We start from the raw sequence: 20386 nt of genomic DNA on the forward strand, positions 1-20386 counted from the left end.
ATCATCATCTTAGCTATGCAGTCATTTAATTTTTAGCATGCGTCATTGACTTCTGTGGTCTTTGACAGAGAAATGGCTATAAACTTGCTCAACAGCTTGACTGGATACAAGGGTGGACTCTGTGGAGGGCCAGATGCAGCACATCAGTGTTGCAGTCACAGAGATATAGTCACTTTAAGATTCTTTTTCATTTCCTTTTTCTTTTTCAAAGCATTGAATGTTTCTTAGTTGCTCCCACACACATGAGAACTGAGAGCACACAGGTGTACCAATACCTATACACAAGCCTTGTCTTATCTCACAGCAGTAAATGGCTAACTGTAATTAATTTCAGTGGGATCAGGAGTGGGATATACAAACTTTCCAAAGGCAACCTTCTCCCTTCTCTTAGTCATATTACATTATCTGATCTCTCCTGTCATTAATATCGCAGAATATTAATATGATAGTTGTAAAATCTTAAATGGGAATGAATGAAATCTGAAGTAGTGAATTAGTCAAATGAATTAATGACTATGATTTAGTGCTATTTTTGGTGTAGGAAATGTAAAGAATCAGTCAACATTTTCTCCTGTGAGGGCTGTATTGTATTGATTTCCTTTTCAAATGACCAAGCAATTAGCATAGTAGAAACCTAGGTACTCAGCACCTTCTCCATTAAACAGAACAAATGTCAAGTCCTATTAATATAGTCAGCTGTTCCACAGTGGTTGATCAGATACTATCTATCATTATACATTTATTGTCTTGTTGAAACTGTACTATGAGGTTTTCCTGACAATAACTTTGGATGATGCACCCTTATTTATTTTAATCCTCCTTTGTAGTTCAGGCACAAACAGTTCCATCTAATCCAAGCTGATAAGCCATTAATTGTGAGAATCCAGATTTTCAGTAGTTCATGCTGATATACAATAAGTCTTCTTTCCTCATCTCCTCTCCCAAGTGAAAAGAATCTGTATTTTTAATAATAATAAAAAGAGATAATCACTTAATGCAGAAATGTCCATTGCACCCGAACAGCAAATCCAGCTTAAGTGGAAATTTACACAAAGAATTATTTATAGGAATCAATCATAATTACATTTAATGCATACTGCAGCTGTTTATAATTGTGGTTTTCCCAAGGTTATTCTCCTCCTACTGTCCACCCCCACGCACATCAAAATTATTTCTGTGGAAATGCTTAGGAAGCATTGTAATTTTCCTGTAACTTGTTACAGTGGCAGCTGACTGTTGTGAGGCAGTCTAGGTTCTGATTAGTGAGTGCAATAAAAAGGATGATAAAATTATTTTTTGGGAGTAATGAAAGAGTTCTGAGAAGCTGGTTGGTAGTAACCATCAGGACAAATATTCTCCATGTCACTCTCTTTGCTATTTAAGATGAAAAACAAATCTGACTGGCAAATTAAAAACATATTTTTTGGTATTTACAAACTCAAGACACTGCAGTTCAAACTGAGAAGCCAGGCATAAAGTGGTATAAGAGAGACCTTCTCATGATCAATTAGAAATTCTTTCCCCAAAAAACTCATTGCTGTAGAATTTGTTGAAAATTACCTTTCATAGAGAAAATGAAGAGATCTAACTTGGAGTACTTCATAATTCCATTTTTTCAATTTGAAAAAAAAAAAAAAAGCAGCTTTGTTGGAAAGCAAAAGTATGGTGTACATATTTTCCACTGTGTTAAAGACCTTTGTGTCCAACCAGAAAGTCTGGATGGAAACACACTGGGCAGCAATTCAATGTAAGATATATGGCTACCCATAAGGGACTCTGGGTTGCTTTTTCTTACAAAGTACGAGCCAGGAAAAGGTGTAAATTTAGAACAGGCTTTCTTTTCAGAATATGTTCCAGTGGCCTCTCAGTCATCAAGATTTAATTTCATTGTGAAGTGATAGATTTCCTTTAATGGTGGATAGCTCTATGATAATTCAGCAGAAAGTGTGACCTATGTTATATTATCTTATTCATTCCTATGCAATACACCCTGCAACTCTGGTGCTCTTATCTGAGTTCTGACAGTCTCAATCCACCCAAAAACTGAGGAGGGAAAATTATGAAGCTTGAAGTAAAAACCTCAAGGGCTGTAGAGACTCTGTATTCATACTAATGTATGTTTGGACTTATTATTACTATTATTACTTTAGCTCACCTTTACCAAGTGTATCTTTGATATGTGCTTTTAGGTGTTCAGTTAGGTACCTAACATAAGAAGGGATGCAATTCTGTGTTATGAACTTCTTTAAGTCATATGACGGAAAACCTCAGAGTGGAAATAGCATATAGTTGTATATGATTTTTCCTTAATTCTAATTTAAGTTTTGGGACGCTGTCGATGGAATCTGTAGCATCAGTTGCATAAAGTACTATCTATAATAATTTATCAAATTAATAATTAGATACAAAATCTGAGTCAAAAATTTGGTAATTAAAGATGGAGTACTCCTCCTGACAGTTAACGGAAATGTGACATAGGTTTGCCCCTTAGACTTCAAAAATACATTACCAGGACAGCTGTTTTGGAGAAGATAACCAAAGGTGTCCATCTCACTGAACAGGCTCATCTGTGACTGAGGCACAGAGGTGAGGGCTGTGGAGGCTCCACCTCTGTGACCAGGAATGTTGAACCCCTCACATATCAACAGCTGAGCTGCCTGTTTGCAATGCAGCTTTCTAAGGAAACTCAAAATCCTTGAAAATCCTTCAATTTCTGCTCAGACTTGAACCATAAAAATAGGTACAAGCCCATTCCAAATAAATCCGCTCTCTTGCTATTTGTGCTTTCATTTCTCCCCACGTACCTCCTAGTATGGAATTTAACTATAGCTGAGATACAGCATAAGTAAATAACCAACAGGGACCAATAATAATTGCAATGAACCTATAACTTTGATGCTCCAGTATTTAACATTCTGGATCAAACTCTGTCCAGCCTTACACTCTGCAGAACCCCCTGAGGGCAATAGGATTTCATAGGGTATAAATCAGGACAGAATGAGGTGACTGCAAAGTAGGTGAAACTGCTGATGTAATTTCCCTATCTTAAAGAGTCTGTAGCCAAAAAGTAGGGAAGTGAGGGCAAGAGGGAAGAAGGTCACAGTGAGATATTTAAAAATGAACTAGAAAATGTTTAGTCACCAGTTATTTGTAATAATTGGGACAGTTTGGCAAGGAAAAAATAAAAATTAAAAAAAAAAAGACCTTAACTATATAGCTTTATGAAACATATCTAACTAAAAAGGTATTTGAATATTCTTTAACTAATGCTACACCCCAATTAAAAATAAAAAAAAAAATGGTTTGTCCAGAGTGTATTTAGATAGCTTTTTTTGGTGCTTTATTTCTCAGCATCTATGATTGACCATTTTCAGAACACTGAAACAATTTATATTTGACTCTAGTAAAACAAACTATTTTTATGATTACAGGCAAGAGGCTTTGGAAATCTGCACATTACATGAACATTAGTGTTTGAAACAGAAGTGTGATTCCATGCAACAACTGCTTTTTATACAGAGGTGTAAATTGAAATCCCATTTGGTCCAAGATAATTTTCAAGACTAAACTCATAGATGTATATAAAATATACATATATATTATACGTATTTTATATAAATACATATATATAAGGGTTTATTCTACTTCATGAGACTATTTATTTAGGGTATGAAATGTCCACATCGATATCTACATTTATTATTTTTTTAAATAAAAAAAAGAAGTGGCTATAAATGTCTTCATTCTCAGTTTTTTTTGTTGTTGTTGTTGTTTTTAAAGAAAATTTTAACCAGGTGGAAGCTTTTCCTTTAAGAGAAAATAATAATAAATATTATTTCAGTAGAAAAATAACTTTCAATAGAAATATGGAAAAAATAGAAAAAAATTGCTGTAGCATTTGCAACATGCTGTAGGGAATCTGCTTTAACAGAAGACTGGACTTGATGATCTCTGGAGGTCCCTTCTAACCACTGCAATTCTGTGATTCTGCAATTTCCTATTAATTTAAAAAGTGGTATGATGCACAGAGTCCTGAAATAAAAGACCAGATGTATTGGCCTCTAACAGAATTGGAGCAATGCAGAAACTTGAATGCAGAATATGTCATTGTTACAACATCCACAGAACAGAGTTTTTGTCAGAGATTATTTTCCCTTCCGAAGTACGCTACTGCCTCTTCAGCTCAAGAATCTTTCCCAAAGGAAGTAATCCATTATATTTTCTATGGCCTATTAGTATAAAAGTACATCTTGCAAATAAACCTGCGACTTGTATTTTCTCTTGTGAATGATACTCTACAACTGTTCTTATTCTACCAGCTTTCCTGAATTCAAGATTTTGCTTCCTTAGTTTTTCCTTAGATAACTTGCATATTCCTTGGACCTTCAAACTGAACTGTGTACCTCTTTCATTCCCACTGTTGAAAGAAAGCACCTTTGCATTTACTCAGTGCTTCAGGCAGAACAGTTCTTGAGTTGCAGAGAAGTGCTGGGAGGCAGCAGAAGATGGTACTTTTGCTGTGTGCTGAAACATGCACCCGTACTGTTAGCGTGCCACTCTGGTTCTAGAACTCGTTGCTTTTGGGAAGAATGTGAGGTAGGTCCTGTGCATCAGCCAGAGCTGGGCTGAGCTCTTCTCCCCTCTCTTCCCTGCTGTGCTACACAGAGGTCTGGATCTGCAGATAATTCTACTAGTTTGTGAAAGTCTCAACGGCACTGCCTTGCTCCTCAGACCAGCAGTGAGGAGCTCCAGTGGATCCTGGTTAGCAGTGACTGCATTGTGCTTGTACCATTATACATAGCTCAAATGATGTCAGGAATAACTTTTGTTTTATATAAGCCCTTTTTTAGTACTGGTTGCTTAGCCCATTTCCAGGGAAACTAGAGGAAATAAATAGTGACAGTATTACATATAACCACATCAACACATAGGGCCTTTCACACTGCCCTTTAGTTTTCAAACCAGTAAACTGTGAACAATACAGGACCAATATCTTGCAGCTTACTTCCTTTCTGAGCTCTCCTCCTCCCATGCTAAAAGCTGCCAGGTCTAGCTGCAGGGTCTCCCCAGCCTGAAAGCAGTGGCTGTCTTGCAGGACTGTAATTCTCTCCTAGGAAATTTTCCCATTACAGATGTCTTTATATCCTGGGCTCAAATCAGATCTCAGGCTGTCATTTGGACACCTATTTCTACAAAACATTTAAAGGTACGTGCAATGATTTAAAAATAAATATATAAAACTCAAGATTTTCAAAGATGCAGTCACTACAACTATGTAAGCACAGACAGGCAAGGCAGCTATAGATTAATGAATTCATGTACCATTAGCTGTTCCACACGGGGTAATCAACATGAGGTAAATTGCACAAGTTCTTAAGCAGGTTTTACAACCCACGCTGAAATTCCTGCTGTTGAGTCTAGTATGAAAACCAGGCAGAAATAGCTGTGCTTCAGTAAAGTGTTGGAAGAACAAGAATTGATGTATATAAAGGGCTCACCGTGGTCTCTTCTTGCTTCCTTGAGGAACTTTGCTTTTGCAGGATATCCTCTAGGAAGAAGAAAGAAATATACACACCAAAACCAAATTAATTTAAAAAATTAATCCATGCCATGTACACACAATTCCACTTGAAACAAAAATAAAAAAGCTAAATTGTCTCTGACACTGCATATGAGGTTAAAGAGTAAAAAAAACATTCTTCGTGGATTTAAAAGAAAAAAAAAATTGTAAATGATCCCATTTGTTTTTCTAAGCATTTTAAAGCAATTTTATTACAAGAGACTTTACTATTTTTCTCATGTACAAACTGAGGCAAAAATACAGCTACATCCTTCATCGTTCACAATAATTAGGCAAGGAGTCCACTATCATAACCAAGAAGAAAGTTTAGGACAGGACTGTGATAAATTTCAATTTTCTCTTAGACACTTTCTTCGCAACGCTTAATGGAGCAGGTACCTCAGCCCTTCAAACCAAAAACTTTGATAACTGGGTAAGAATATGCAACATTTTGAAACGAAGTTTAGGATTCAGAACACTCATCCAGCCATCCAGCAGAGCTCAGAGGGTTGTGATCAGTGGTGCAGAGTCTAGTTGGAGTTCTGTAACCAGAGGTGTTCCCCAGAGTCGGTACTGTGTCCTGTGTTCAACATCCTCATCAATGACCTGGATGAAGGGATAGAAGGCAAGTTTGCTGATGATACATAGCTGAGAGGAGTGACTGACATACCAGAAGACTGTGCCGCCATTTAACAAGACCAGGACAGATTGGAGAGTTGGGTAGTGAGAAACCTGATCAAGTTCAACAAGAGCAAATGTAGAGTCTTGCACCTGGGGAGGAATAGCCTCATGCATCAGTACAAGTTAGGGGCTGACCTGCTGGAGAGGAGCTTTGTAGAGAAGGACTTGAGTGTTCTGGTGGATAACAGGATGACCATGATTCAGCAGTGAGCCCTTCTGGCCCAGAAGGCCAACGGTATCCTGGGGAGCATTAAAAAGAGCATGGCCAGAAGGTTGAGGGAGGTGATCTTCCTCCTTTACTCTGCCCTGGTGAGGCTGTATGTGGAATAGTGTGTAAGATTCTGGGCTCTTCAGTTCAAAAAAGATGGGGATCTTCTAAAAGAGTCCAGCAGAGGGCCACAAAGTGATTAGAGGCCTGCAGTATCTCCGGTATGAGGAAAGGCTAAGAGATCTGGGTCTGTTCAGCCCAAAGACTGAAAGAGGGTATCATCACTGTTGATAAATATCTGAAGTACAGGAGTTAAATGGATGGGGCCATGCTCTTCTCAGTGGGGAGCAGCAACAGGACTAAGGACAATGGGCAAGAATTGAACAATGAGAAGTTCCATACAAACATGCAAAAGAACTTCCTTACCGTGAGTGACAGAGTAGTGGAACAGGCTGCCCACAGAGGCGGAGTCTCCTCTGGAGATATTCTAGACCTACCTAGATGCTTTCCTGTTCAATCTATTCCAGGGAACCTGCTTTAGCAGAGGGATTGGACTTGATGTTCTCAGAGGTCCTTTCCAACCCCTATGATTCTATGATTCTACAACTTTATGAAAGACCTGTTTCCAGTCTCATTTGTCAAAGGTTTCAATGCACATCCATGTGTGTCAGATTTACTTAATCAGCTATTTACTTTAGGCAGACTGAAGGAGATAGGGGAAGAAGAAAACGGAAAAAAAAAATACAAAAAAAAAAAAAAAAAAAAAATCAAGATTCTGATTCCAAAGTCCCATTCTACCTATGTTGTTTTACCGTGCAAGACTAAGAACTGAATTTTTAGGAGGTGCAACAGTGTACACAAAAGCACTCAGGGATCTGCCTTCCAGTTGTGAATCTACCCTACAGATTCACAGTGCTTTTCAGATCCCAGAGAAGGATAGATCCTTATCTCTCTACTAAAGATGCTATAAGTAAAGCAAAGAGGATTTTGGTCAAGAAATTGCTTTGCAAACTTCCAGTTTTGGTGAAAAAATGTTTCATGTCTATTTTACTGGTAAATGGAAAATAACCCCCCTCCCCCCAATAAATAAATAAATAAATAAAATGCCGGAATATCTGGCATGGTATTCTTTTATAGTGAAGGTTACTATTGCACATTCTTAAAAATGGTGGTTACCTCCATGTAGTACAGAGATAACATACATCTCCTTTTTTTTCCAGATACAAAAAGCTAAACCATAGGTGTGTGCTTGTGCCTGTGCTTGCCTGTGTGTCTGAATATGTTAGGCTTATTTTTCCTGAGCGCTGAAAGCTTTGCCAAAAATCCTCTCATTCTCAGTGAATCCTAGACCAAGGCTGGAAGCCATGAGAATTAGCTGCAGGTGCTTCGAGTTTAGAAACTGCTGAAGGGACGAAAGACCAAGGTGTTGGCTCCAGGTTAGTTCTTATGATCAACTATTCTTTTTATCTTCCCATAAGACCACCTCACTCTTTTGTTGGCAAGGGGGAGGGAGAAGGGGAGTTGAAGGGGGGGGCAAAAGAAAAAAAAAAGGAGTTAGGCTGTTTGATTTCAAATAGGAGGTGGAATTCCTCAGAAGACGAGCCTGTAGCGATCAGGAAAAGCAGGTTAAGAAAAGGAGACGTGTGGAAGACAGAAAATAGAGAGGGGGGAGGATTTATTATTCATGCAATTTAGGATATTAGCAGTAAATTGAAGAGGTGGTTTGTTCTGTGTTTAGTCTTAAACAAATTCTGCCCCCTTTTTCCATACGTTTTCCCTTTGTTTATCTCCTGAGAGATGCCCACATGTGTACAATACAAAGAATCAAGTCATAAAAGTGCAAGCCTGTCAGCCTCCCTGAGGACCAATTAATGGTGTTCCAAATCTTGTGGGCAGGCAGATGAAAAGGATACAGAAAGAGAAGGGGAGGTAGATGAATACTCAACGAGAGCAAGGCAGGTTTTTCAGATGTTGGTAGGAACTTCTTTTGGTATTCTTAGCTAACTTATTTGGTGTTTGGCTTTCCCTCCCACTTCTGTGGTTCCCTGGTCATAACTGCAACAGAAGGAAAAGCCACACTTCAAAAATATAAATTAGGCTTACATCCAAACCAATAACATGATGGCAGTGTGGGACAGGGGGCAGGAAAAGGCCATTTAGAATTTTTCCAACCCTCCTTTCACATATTGGCAGTTTTATTGATAGGTACTTGAGTTTATATTACCATTTGTATCACCAAGCTGAGTATTGCTCTGAATGCAGCAGGCTTTGTAGTGCAACCTTTTACTCCTATCTCACCCCCTACGTGTCCACAGGCCTTTGAACAGCAAGCGAGTGGCACTTTGAAATCAGGAGTTGAAAGTGTTTGACATGGAAAAGGGAGCATGAAAGTCTTGCTCTTTGAACCTTTTCTTTTCAAAGTCCCACAGAAAGTACAGACAGGACAATAATGGACAGGCTAGGGGCTCCCAGGGTGAAGTGGGGATATGTGGTAATGAGATTTTAAGTGTTTCAGCAATCGTTCCGCCCCACAGTTTCTTTCCTGATGTACTCCCAGAGAATTAAATCTGCTGCCAAGATAGCACAGAAATATTTAGTTAAATACATATTCTTATATTCTCTTTCCCTGTTTAATTCCTTCCTTAAGCTCTGGAAATGAAATTGAGCTGATGGAAGCAGGAAAGAGCGGTCAAAATTATCATTAGGTTGCTGACTGTTGATGGAAGATCCATTTTTTTTGTTTGTTTATTTTGTTTTCCAATTAAATGAAGCCAGATGCACAGTAAATGTAAGTTGCACGAGAAATGCAGCCAGCTGTTGCATCAAAGGTCAGGCACAAACCTTTCCACACTCCCATGCAAACTCACTGTCTCTTATCCGGTAGGGTCAGGAAGGTGCATTAGTAAACTTACCAGCTGCTGAGATTTGCTTCAGTAATTTTACGTGCATCTGAGAGCAGATAGCATGGAGGGAAGGAAAGAAACTTGGAGGACCTGAAATGAAACATCTCATCTAAGAGCTTCATTATACTTAAGAAGGGAAGATGCAGCAGGTTAAGTCATTGCTCTCTAAGGTCCATGAGCTGAACTTTCACTCTTTGGAGAAAGTTATAATAAAACCAAAAACTCAAGCCCAGAAACCTTTCTATACTGTATCTTCTCAATTGTGTAATCCTCAACCTGAGAAGAAAAAAATCCTTTCTGAGTGATGTAGCAATCATTTTACACACTCAAGCATGAAATTTCATCACCATTATCTTAGCTTGGATGACTGTACAGATGTTGTTTGGTCATAAAATGTATTCAGCCCTTTTTAAAATCTAACTGTAGTATCTGACTCAATGACCTCGTGCAGCAGTCGGTTCCATGGGTTGGGGTTATTCTCTGATGAGGAAAATTTATTTGTATTGATTATAGAATTTGCCAAGGTAGGAGAGGAAGAACTGAATAAAAACTCACTGTCAAAAATGCTTCAGAATGTTATGATCTATCTATTTTGTCTAATCTCCTTAGCTTCTTCTTTAGTACCCTGCCAAAACTGTCCTTTTTTGAAGCTGGATCTAGAATAAAGGTTCCATTCTTTCAAAATAGCTGAAGCTAGAGTCCTCCCACCAAAAGACACTTAAAAATAAAAATCTGATCCTCAGTCTGAATACTGAGTCCACCTTTATATGCCATTCAATTACTTTAGACTTTTTTTTTCCTCCGTGGATCATGCATAATGCAGACATTTATCTGACCTGGCTTTGCTTTTCCATGAATGCAAGTAAAGCTATTGCCAACACACTGCTAGAAGTGCCACACATACAACTTCAGCATCTTGCAGAACCTCAGTAATGCCCCATGGCACTGCCCTGCCTCAGGGTCACTGTGCCGTTCTCATTGCTGGATTAGTGCCTGAGAGGCAAATATACAAGAGGACATTTCAAAGAACAGCCCTGCTTCAAGTATTATGGGCAGAAATGAGAATCTCCCTTTCTCTTTCTGAATGTAGTTTTCTCTAGACTCTTCAAGGAGATTGATGTGAAGTGTGGCTGCACATCCACAGCTAGATTTGCCTCCTGGTGAAAGGCTGCAAGTATTGTTGACCATGCATTATGCTGAGGAAGTGCAATGACTGCAGTTGTTTCAGTCATACCTCTCTTAAACCTGATTCACTGCATCCAAGGCATTGATCTGCACTTTATAGCACTGAGTCTTACGTGCTCCACCAAAATCTGCCATTATGTATGCTCTGGATTTCTCCGCCAGAATTTTTTGCTTTTTTTGAAGTAACAATACAATGTGCCTTAGGAACATGACAGTCTCTGAAAAGTGCTCTGATTTAGCTTGAAAAACTTTAGTTGGGTGCTTTCCCCTGAAGTTACTGGCCTCTCTACCTGTTTTCTTACATTTGCACTTTTCCCATAGGTGAGTTCCTCTAGTGTACATACTTGTGCTTCTTTCTCAGTACAACTAATTTTTTCTAACCTCCAGTTGCTCTGTGTCTCCGTTGTGATTCAGTGCTGGTGCCAGTACGTGGTATGCTACCTGTTGAACACCAGATTGGGCACAGTTTGCTCAGTTTTTGGTTCTCTCCAGGAATGTATGCTAATCCAATCAGAGCAAGCACAGTTATTTCAAAAGTAATTTCCAATCAGCAGAACTACCCCAGATTTCTATGTATTTTGAAAGTGGAATCTGAACAGGCATCTCTGGAGCATTTAAAGCTGTACGGCACTTGTAAACTTTCACAGGACCCTAATGGGGACTTTGTCCCCTTGGACAGTGTTTCACAGCCTGTTTTCCCTGCCAGGGTGCTGTTTTCAAGATCCAGATTTTTTTTTTTTTTTTTTTTGCCTTATCTTCTTTATTTGGTGCTCTTGTTATAACTTCATATCCCACTTAATTTGTTCCTCTACATTCTCCACAAAAGAAAGATTAGGAACACTTGTAGAGTCTTAACATATATCCTCTCTTAATTACCTCATGGCTGAACCATACATATATAGCTCTTTTTATCTTCCCTCATATGTAAATTCCTTTGGTCCCCTGACCATTTTTGTTTCTCTTCTCTGAACACTCTCTAATTTGTCAATATGTTTTTGGTAATTAAGATTCCCTCAACTAAATGCAATGTTCCGTATGCCTTCATGCCAGATCCCTACAGACTTTCAGAAGGGGTCACTGCTCACAGCTGGGGCCAGATTTCCAGAAGCTCTTTGAACACTGAGTGCTTTTGAAAATGACTATAAAACATAATTACGGGTACTGTTGGCTAAGGAGCATTTTGAAGATCTTAGTTCTTCTGTAGGTGTCTAAATGGAGCTGGAACTGATAAAAAATGTGATGCCATTACAAATGTTGAGTACTTAAATATTTACTTCTAATCTCTTTCAGAATTCTGTCCTGAAAGTAATTTTATTTTTTTTCTTTCTGTACTTGTGTGTGTGATTTTAAGTAGATAGCATTTAGCTTCAAACTCTGTCTAAACAGGTGTATTTTTTGTGATGGTTTTGTCTGGGGTAAAGCTAATTTTCTTCACAGTAGTTCTCATGGTGCTATGTTTTATGTTTTTTATTTAAAAAGGGCTGATAATAGATTCAACTTTTAGTTGTTGCTGAGCAGTGCTTACAGAGTCAAGGATGTTTCTGCTTCTCAAGCAGCCAGCAAGGAGGCTGGAGGGGAACAAGAAGTTGGGAGGGGACACAGCCAGGACAGGTGACCTAAAATGACCAATGGCTGGCCCATACCATGAGAGCTCAGCCATAAAAGCTAAAGGGAAAGAGAGAGGAGATGATACACAGAGTAAAGGCATTTGTCTTTCCAAGTCACCATTTTGCATAATGAAGCCTCAATTTTCTGGAAATGGCTGTACATCTGCCTGCCAATGAGAAACAGAGAATGAATTCCTTACTTTACTTTGCTTGTGCACGTAGCTTTTGTTTTACCCATTAAACTGTCTTTATCTTATCCCATGAGTTTTCTCAGTTTTACTCTTCTGATTCTCTCCCACATCCTGCTTGGGAAAGGTGAGTGGGAGGTGGGTGGGACTTAGCTGCCTATTAAGGCTAACTCTCAGCAATCTGCATCTTGTGGGAAAGATGAATTGAAAAAAGTTAATATTCATGAAAGAAATAAGCAAATAAATGAGACAAAATGCTTTGTTCAGTGTTTTTCTTCCTATGAATGCTCACATTTTTGTTCCAGATTTGTTTAAGATATTTTCTCTATGGAAAAAGCAAGACTGTCTTTCTTCTTAACCAGTTTAACCAACACTGTCGTAGCATTAACTTCTGGACCATCACAAAGATGTGTCCAACTCTCAACTACTTTCTCTCAGCTCAGTCAGGATTTTATTTTTTCTGTTTGGGGACAGAGGGGAAGACTATCCCATCCTATTTTTCTAACTCTCCAGAGTGACAAAAGAATTTGGCTAGCAAGTTTTTAAATACCATAACTTTAGGAACCAATAACCATTAATGTAAGGTACAGAATATTGTGCTTTAACATCAGTACCGACAAAAAATAATAATTACTATTATTCTTTTACCATTTCCTCTACTTAGCTTCACATCAAATAGTACTGAGAGAAGGGGAGGGAGAAGCACTCTTTGGGCTTTATTTTAAGAGGGAGCTAAAAATTGCAAAAGAACTGCATTGAGAAATAAATTACAGAAGATTAAACAATCCGGATACTTTTCTGTAAACATATTCACTAAATAGTTAAAAAAATGTTTATGATGTGTCTAACAGAGCCATTCTAATGTATCAGTAAAATATGTTTTCATAATGTTTTAAAAGGAATATTATTTACCCAGAAGACCAGAACAGTTTCTAAAAGAGCTTTTCCAGTCCATCGTGTAAATATGTATTTAGGACAAGTGCTGTGTGTACAGGATTAAAAAAAATCCTCTGAAAATCTCTTTGAAAAGTTATTACACATGTCCACTGCTGCAGCAAAATTTTAAATATTCATATCTCAGCTGTTTCTTTTTTCAGAATTCTCAATTTGGTTTGAATATATTGTGCAATTGCAAAAGCTTCATTTGTTGCATGTTAACAGGCTTGTGTCCCAAAGCTCATGTGTGTGAAGCTACACAGGCTTAAATCTTTACCAAATTTTGGGATTCGCTTTGTTAGGCCAAACATTCATGTGTAAAGAATCGTCTTCTTTACATGCTCATAAATAAGGGGAGATAGTTTATCTACCTCTTTTCTCTCTCTCTCTCCCATTTACTTTCGACAATTATCTGCATGCAACAAGGTGTCTCCAGTTTCTAGACTCTGATGCGAATAAAAGCTCCTCACTGCCCAGCAAAGCATCATCAGATAAAGCCCTCCAGGGGTTGTTTCAGAGATCTCCCGTGCATAATGCTGGAAGATAGGATAAATAGATTTAATGAGAGGTGTATATCTGATATTTTGAGATTTTGAGCCTGTACTGACCTTTCATTGTAATACCAGCTGTACTGAACAGGCAAAAAAAGTTGAAAGGGAGAATTATTGGGAGTAGTATTTACAGTGTCAGAGAATGAAAGCATAAAAATATGAAAAAATTAGACATACAACATCATGGCAGTTACAAGGAGTAAGTTTGAAGTGTCTGAGCAAGCATTTTGCATGCTTTCATTCTTTCACAATGCTCTGAGATACTATTAAATTCTCAATAGAGGAATGTACTTTTTAATAAGAAAACTGACAGCTGCCTTGAGTTTCAAAAGTGTAGATATAGATCCAAATTTTGAAACAGTCTGAAGTTCTTCCCTTGAATTAAAAGCAGTAAAGACAGACCTTGCTTACTGCAAAACAATCAGCCTGAATCTTTTTTTTAACGAATACATTTACATACAAAAAATCCTATTTTTGCAAAATTCTTGTTGTTGAATCTGTCATGGCATTTTTCACCAGCATTTATTTGAAATATCTCTCAAGTCTGTACCTGAAAGCAAAGTTTTCAAGTGTCAATTTGACCTGGAGTTCAAGTTAAAAAGCAAACAAACAAACAAAAAAGCCCTAAAAATTAGTCTTAATGCTATGCAAATAAAACATTAACAATTTCTACAGAAATACTTTTCCATTTTGGAGAACATGTATTTAAGAATGGATTTTCGTTTTGTCTTCTGCCAAACTTTCTTTCTGTAATTTCTCTATATTTGACTGATCAGAGATGTAGCGAAGGAGCAGAGCAAAAAATACTCCATCATACTTTGGAGCTTGTCTAATTATTTTATTGTTATTGCTAGTGTGAATAGCTTGCGTAAGACTGTTTTCTGAATTTCATTCAAAGTCCAGGAAATTGTTTATGTTATTATTGTTTTACTCAACTAATCTCATTTTTGCTCTTTTAGAAATTAATGGCCAGCAACAGATCTAATTTTTTTCTATGACTACAAGTGAACATTGTTCATTCTGACATATCACATAGACTGTTCTACTGTATGCAGATCAGAGGGAATACTATTTTCTCTGTGGATATAGGCATATATTTTCAAATACAAATATGTACATAAGGTTCATCTATGTACTATAAATTTAAGGCCTTCCAATTTTATTTTAATTTTTTTAGTTAATATAAGCACTGTTCCCAGATTTTAGTAGTATTTAGAGATGTTCCATTCACATATTAGAAAACTTGTTTTCAAGCCACCTTCTGCACATACCGCAGAATTTTGTTTTGATGACCTTAATTATTAATTTTTTACCTGAAAATTATTAATAATTCTGTGAGTACGTTAGTGTCTTGTACTTTTTATGATCCTTTAAAGCTTCATTAGTACTCTTGTATTTTATATTTTAGCTTAGATTATCTCCTGTGTCTTATGTCATGATTTGGCTATGTTCTCCATTTTTTTTCCCAAAGAGATATCTGCTTAGTTATTCCTAGGAGCTTGCTGAGCCTACTTAAACACAAACATATGGCCCTAATCACTTTCATGATCTTGTATGTATTGTGTTCTAGTTGTTTTCAACATCAGCAGTTACTGTTGAGGAAACGTTAAACTGCTAAAGCTATTCTAATTCTAGATCACTGGCTTTCATCTATATGAAGTCGATCACCATCAGATAATAAATCCATACAGGAGAAAAGATGGTTTCTAACCAGCAGGTAGGAAGAACCTGTTAAAATACAGAGGTTAACATCTGTTATAATATAGGTAATAAGACGTAAAGGACTTACATTTGCTCTCTTTGAATATAACGATAGAACCTCAGTTTTTTTTTCACTGGGTGAAGATTTGGGCTTGAACCTTCAGATGACAAAGTTGTAATTTTTCCTGTGTTACACACCAGGCAGCATAATGTAGTTCTTGATTCCTTGCGAGTTACATACAACTTATTTTACTCTGAAGCCTGATTACATTAAAACAGCACCGATCTTAACATTTTTTAAACTATTCTGTGCAAAACATTTCCAGTCCATGAATAAAGCAATTTTTCTTCTAATTTCTAAAGGGCCGTCCCATAGCCTGCCCCTCCCGGGGGCTGGCTGCAGGGGCACGTCGGGCCGTACGGGGTTCCCCCTGGCTGGCTGCAGGGGCACGTCGGGCAGTACGGGATTCCCCTTGGCTGGCTGCAGGGGCACGTCGGGCCGTACGGGGTTCCCCTTGGCTGGCTGCAGGGGCACGTCGGGCCGTACGGGGTTGCCCTTGGCTGGCTGCACGGGCACGTCGGGCATTACGGGGTTGCCCTTCGCTGGCTGCTGGGGCATGCTGGGGAGTGAGGAGTTGCCAGTCCGGTGGTATCATAATGGTTGGTGTCCTCATGGTCACTGCAAAGCACGAGCCAAGGAAAGGCAAGATGGCCCAGGGAGCCTGCAGCTGTGATGCTTTTGGGGGCTGGGAGAGTCCTGCTGAGGAGGGGCCAGATGGCACAGTGAGGACCATGAAGGGCAGAGTGCTGTGAAGGAGCACAAGAGGCACCTAGCATCTGTCTGCTGCTTGATGGCAGCATGGAGCGAGGCAGAGGCTGGTACTGTTGCCATGCTGGGGCTGCAGCAGGGCCTGGCAGGCTGTGAGCAGTGTGCTGTTGGGTTTGCTTGGGGGGTGTCTTCCTTGGGGTGCTTGGCTGGCCGGGGCCCCATGAGTGCCACTGCCAGTGTGCCTTCTGACTGCTGCTTGTAGGCTCCTCTCTGGCCCAGAATCTGTTCCCTGCCTAGACTGAGCAGCTGGACTGCTCTGCTGGGGGCTCTCATTCAGAGCCTCCTGCAGGGCAGGGGCAGAAGCAGCCATGTCTCTTCTTTTCTGGGCTGCTCTTTGCTTACAGAGTTCCAGCAGCTGTGGGTAGTCTCTCCTGAAGTATGAGCTGGAGTAGAGGAGTAACTGAAAAATGTAAAGGAGAAGAGCTAGCTGCTGTCACTATGGGGCTGAGGAGCGGGGCAGAGGCTGGCACTGTTGCCGCACTGGTGCTACAGCAGGGCCTAGCAGGCTGTGAGCAGTGTGCTTTTGGGCTGAAGTGATGTCTTCCTTGGAGTGCTTAGCTGACCGGGGCCCCATGGATGCTGCTGCCTGTGTGCCTTCTGGCTCTGCTGCCTGCAGGCTCCTCTCTGGCCTAGCATCTGTTCTCTGCCTAGGCTGAGTAGCTGGACTGTTCCTCTCGGGACTGTCATTCTCAGGGGCAGGGGCAGCCAAATCTCTCCTCCTCTAGGCTGCTCTTTGCTTGCAGTGTTCCAGCAGCTGTGGGTAGTCTCTCCTGAAGTATAAGCTGGAGTAGAGCAGTGACTGAAAAATGTAAAGAAAAGTTAGCTGCTGCCAGTGTGAGGCTGAAGGTCAGCCAGATATGGAAATAGCGCTTCTCATGGCTAAGGTCAAATTTGGATATTAACAAGGCTTATCAGTGCCTTCATTTCAGCTGGAATGGAATTGCATACTTCAGCACGTGTATGATGCTATGGATTGGTTCAAGCAGAACAGCAGTGTTGATGCCATCAGTGTTTGTTGTTGCTGCTAAGCAGTGTTGTACAGAGCCAAAGATATTCCCAGCAGAGGCTCTGAGGAGTTGGGTGGGAATAGAGTTAGGACAGCTGATTTAAATGGGCAAAGAGATATTCTATGCCATATGACATCAAATGGAAGGAGTCCTGAGGGGGGTATGAGTTAATCTGGCTCTCTTACGCTGTTCAGGAGCTATCTAGACTTGAGTCAGGGGTTGGTGAGCAGTTGCTTTTGCATCTCTTGTTGTATTTGTTCAGGTATAGATATAGATACAGATATGTACAGGCTACTATTATCCTTTTTCTTGTCTTTACCTGAGTAAATACTTTTTATCTCAGTCCAGAAGTTTTTTCCCCACTTCTCTCCCCCATCCCACTGGGAAGGGGGCAAGTGATCAAATGAGTGTGTTGCTGAGTCGAGCCACTTGCCAGGTTAAACCACACCTGTTGGTCAATTTAATCCTACAGATTAGGCTGACTGCAACAAAATATTTTGTGAATGTATAGTCACCGTTTGTGTGGGGAACAATATAAATACTTAATCTTCCTATGGGCAGGCAACGCTTCTTCCTTGGCTGGAAACTCAAGAAAGGAAGGAGATCTTTCAAAGTCCCATGGAACTCAGGTGAATCGGTAGAGTTTGAGCTGGTGAACAAAGCTCTCTCCCAGATGTTCCCGCAGATGCTTTCCTTTGCCAGAACTTCCACCATAAACATTTCTTCCTCGATTACAAGGCAGTTTCCTCCGTGACCCCACCAAATGCTCTTCACGTGGTCACTTTCCACCAGAACCCACAGTTTTTGTGGGAAGCTGAGCAATGAGAACACACTGACCAAGCAGTGCTTTCCTCAGATGAACTCTGAGGTAAACCTTTTGTTTCCTTCACACTGGGATATGATTCTGAACCCCTTTCTTCCATTACGGTTGTTCCTTCAGAATTGCCAGCTGGTGCTTGGTCCCATCCTCACTAAAAGCAGAGCCTGAAATCTCGACCAGTTCCTTTGGATAGATAGCAGAAGCTGTTTCAGCTGCAGATGGCTCATTTCCATTTCTTCTGTATGGTTTTGAACAAAGGTTGTGTGTGCATCCACTTGTGCAGCAAGCCAGTTGTCCACTGCCTGCTGGCAAGGGAAATCCACCGGTGCTGCCTGGGGGTTTCGGTGGGAGATGCTCAGGCATCACCATAGTGCCCTCCTGTCATCACAGGACATCATCATATGGTGACCAAAGCCAGGCTGGCTGGAGCCACCTGAGCCGATGTCACTGAGCTGCACTTGTTGCTGGTCCTGCCCAGACCCATGGCTGTTCAGAGTTGAGTCAAAAGGCAAATCTAGCTGTGTTGCAAGGAGATCACCCCTCACCTAGGGCTTGCTTCCCCTTCCCTGTGTGCTCACCGAGTATCTCCGTGCTGGCCTCCTAAGTGTCCTCTGGCTCTCCAGATGGGCTGGAAAATACTTTCCCAATCACTTACAGCAGAGGAGAATAGCCATTTCTTCCCAGTTTGTGGCCACCTCTTCCAATGCTCTGTGGTTTCCATCGCAGAGCTTGTGCAAGGGAGTAGCTGTGCATCCAGCCGATGCTCTGCAATGTCAGCAGTGGCAAAGAGGCTGCTTTCTAGGTCTAGCTTGAACAAAGATGCTAAATACAGGTGTACAACTCCTATTTGGTTCCTTTGCTTTTGGTTTGGTATTTGAGAAATAGAGAAAGCAGCCAACAAAATCAAAGATGTTCTCTAAGCCTTTTAAATCACAGCCCTGTATACAGGATCAAGTGCCTTCTCTGTAAAGGCACGGTTTGATCTAGAGGCGTTGTCTAGATGCAAGTTTGAAATTCCTGCTAAGTTTGAGGACAACACAAACATGGAGGAGCTATAGAGGTCCTCAAATGCAAAGAGGCCTTGCTGAGGTCTTTGCGCAACCTGGTTTAGTGGGGAGGTGTCTCAGCCTCCAGCAGGGGCGTTGGAATTGCATAGTCTTATATTTCCCTTCCACTTCAAACCATTGTGGAATTCTATGACCTATGATTTAATCTTGGTCATTAAGAGGACTGGGCAATCAGCAGCCACAACCAAAAGCATGTTCTGATTTTTGCCTGTGGGTCTGCCCCTGCTCAATGAACAGAGGGGGATCGGGAGGCTGGAGAGCAGCCCCAGGAAAGGAATGTAAGGGTTCTGATTGATGGCACACGTATCAGACTGAAGCTCTGCTCTAAAACAAATTTAGTTCAAAGATCGTATGGGAACTCGGAGCTGTCAAGGCTGAAGGCTCACTTCCAGTGGAAAGAAGGAGCAGTCACAGCAGAAGGGTCATTGAAGGGAAATCTCAGATTAACTTAATCATAAGTGTTATTACAAGTTCAACATAATTTATGCCAGAAGCATCCATTCTCCTGGAGAATACAGATTATGGTAATGTGCATCCATGGGAATAGAGTTACAGGAGTACAGGAGTGACAAACTGATAACAAACGATCTCCCAGAGTGGGGAAATATAACCTGAAGCCATGAAGATGATCATATGACTGGAGAACCTCCTCTACAAGGACAGTGTGAGAGACCTGGGGCTTTTCAGCCTGGAGAAGAGAAAGCTCCGAGGAGACTACATAGCAGCCTTCCAGTAAGTGAAAGGGGCCTACAGAAAAACTGTGGAGGGACTTTTCATAAGGGCATGTAGTGACAGGACAAGGGAAGTTGGTTTTAAACTGGGAGAGGATAGACTGAGACTAGGTGTTAGGAATAAATTTTGTACTGGGAGGATGGTGAGACACTGGAACAGGTTGCCCAGTGACATTGTGAATGCCCCCTCCCTGGAAGCATTTAAGTCCAGGCTGGATGGGGGGCTTTGAGCAATCTTGTCTAGAGGGAGGTGTCCCTGCCTATAGCAGGGGGTTGGAACTAAATGATCTTAAAGGTCCCTTCCAGCCCAAACCGTTCTATTATTCTGCGATTCAACCAAGTAAAGTGCAAGTTCTATCCCTTGGGTTGAGGTAATCCCATTTAGTGTCTTGGTTGATGAAAATTTCAGTGT

The 20386-nt window shown here is 40.4% G+C and overlaps 1 long non-coding RNA gene across 1 annotated transcript; it reads right to left on the reverse strand.

The window, feature by feature from the left end:
• Positions 1-9: 9 nt before the first annotated feature.
• LOC116217005 (uncharacterized) lies at positions 10-15926 on the reverse strand. Its single transcript, XR_004160844.2, has 5 exons — positions 15609-15926; positions 9362-9442; positions 5499-8504; positions 5006-5189; positions 10-956 (listed from the first exon to the last, which is right to left on the reverse strand). It is a non-coding gene; the product is annotated as an uncharacterized LOC116217005 (long non-coding RNA).
• Positions 15927-20386: the final 4460 nt, after the last annotated feature.

The sequence above is a fragment of the Meleagris gallopavo genome, chromosome 1, assembly GCF_905368555.1.
Source record: "Meleagris gallopavo chromosome 1, MGAL_WU_HG_1.1, whole genome shotgun sequence".
NCBI lineage: Eukaryota > Metazoa > Chordata > Aves > Galliformes > Phasianidae > Meleagris > Meleagris gallopavo.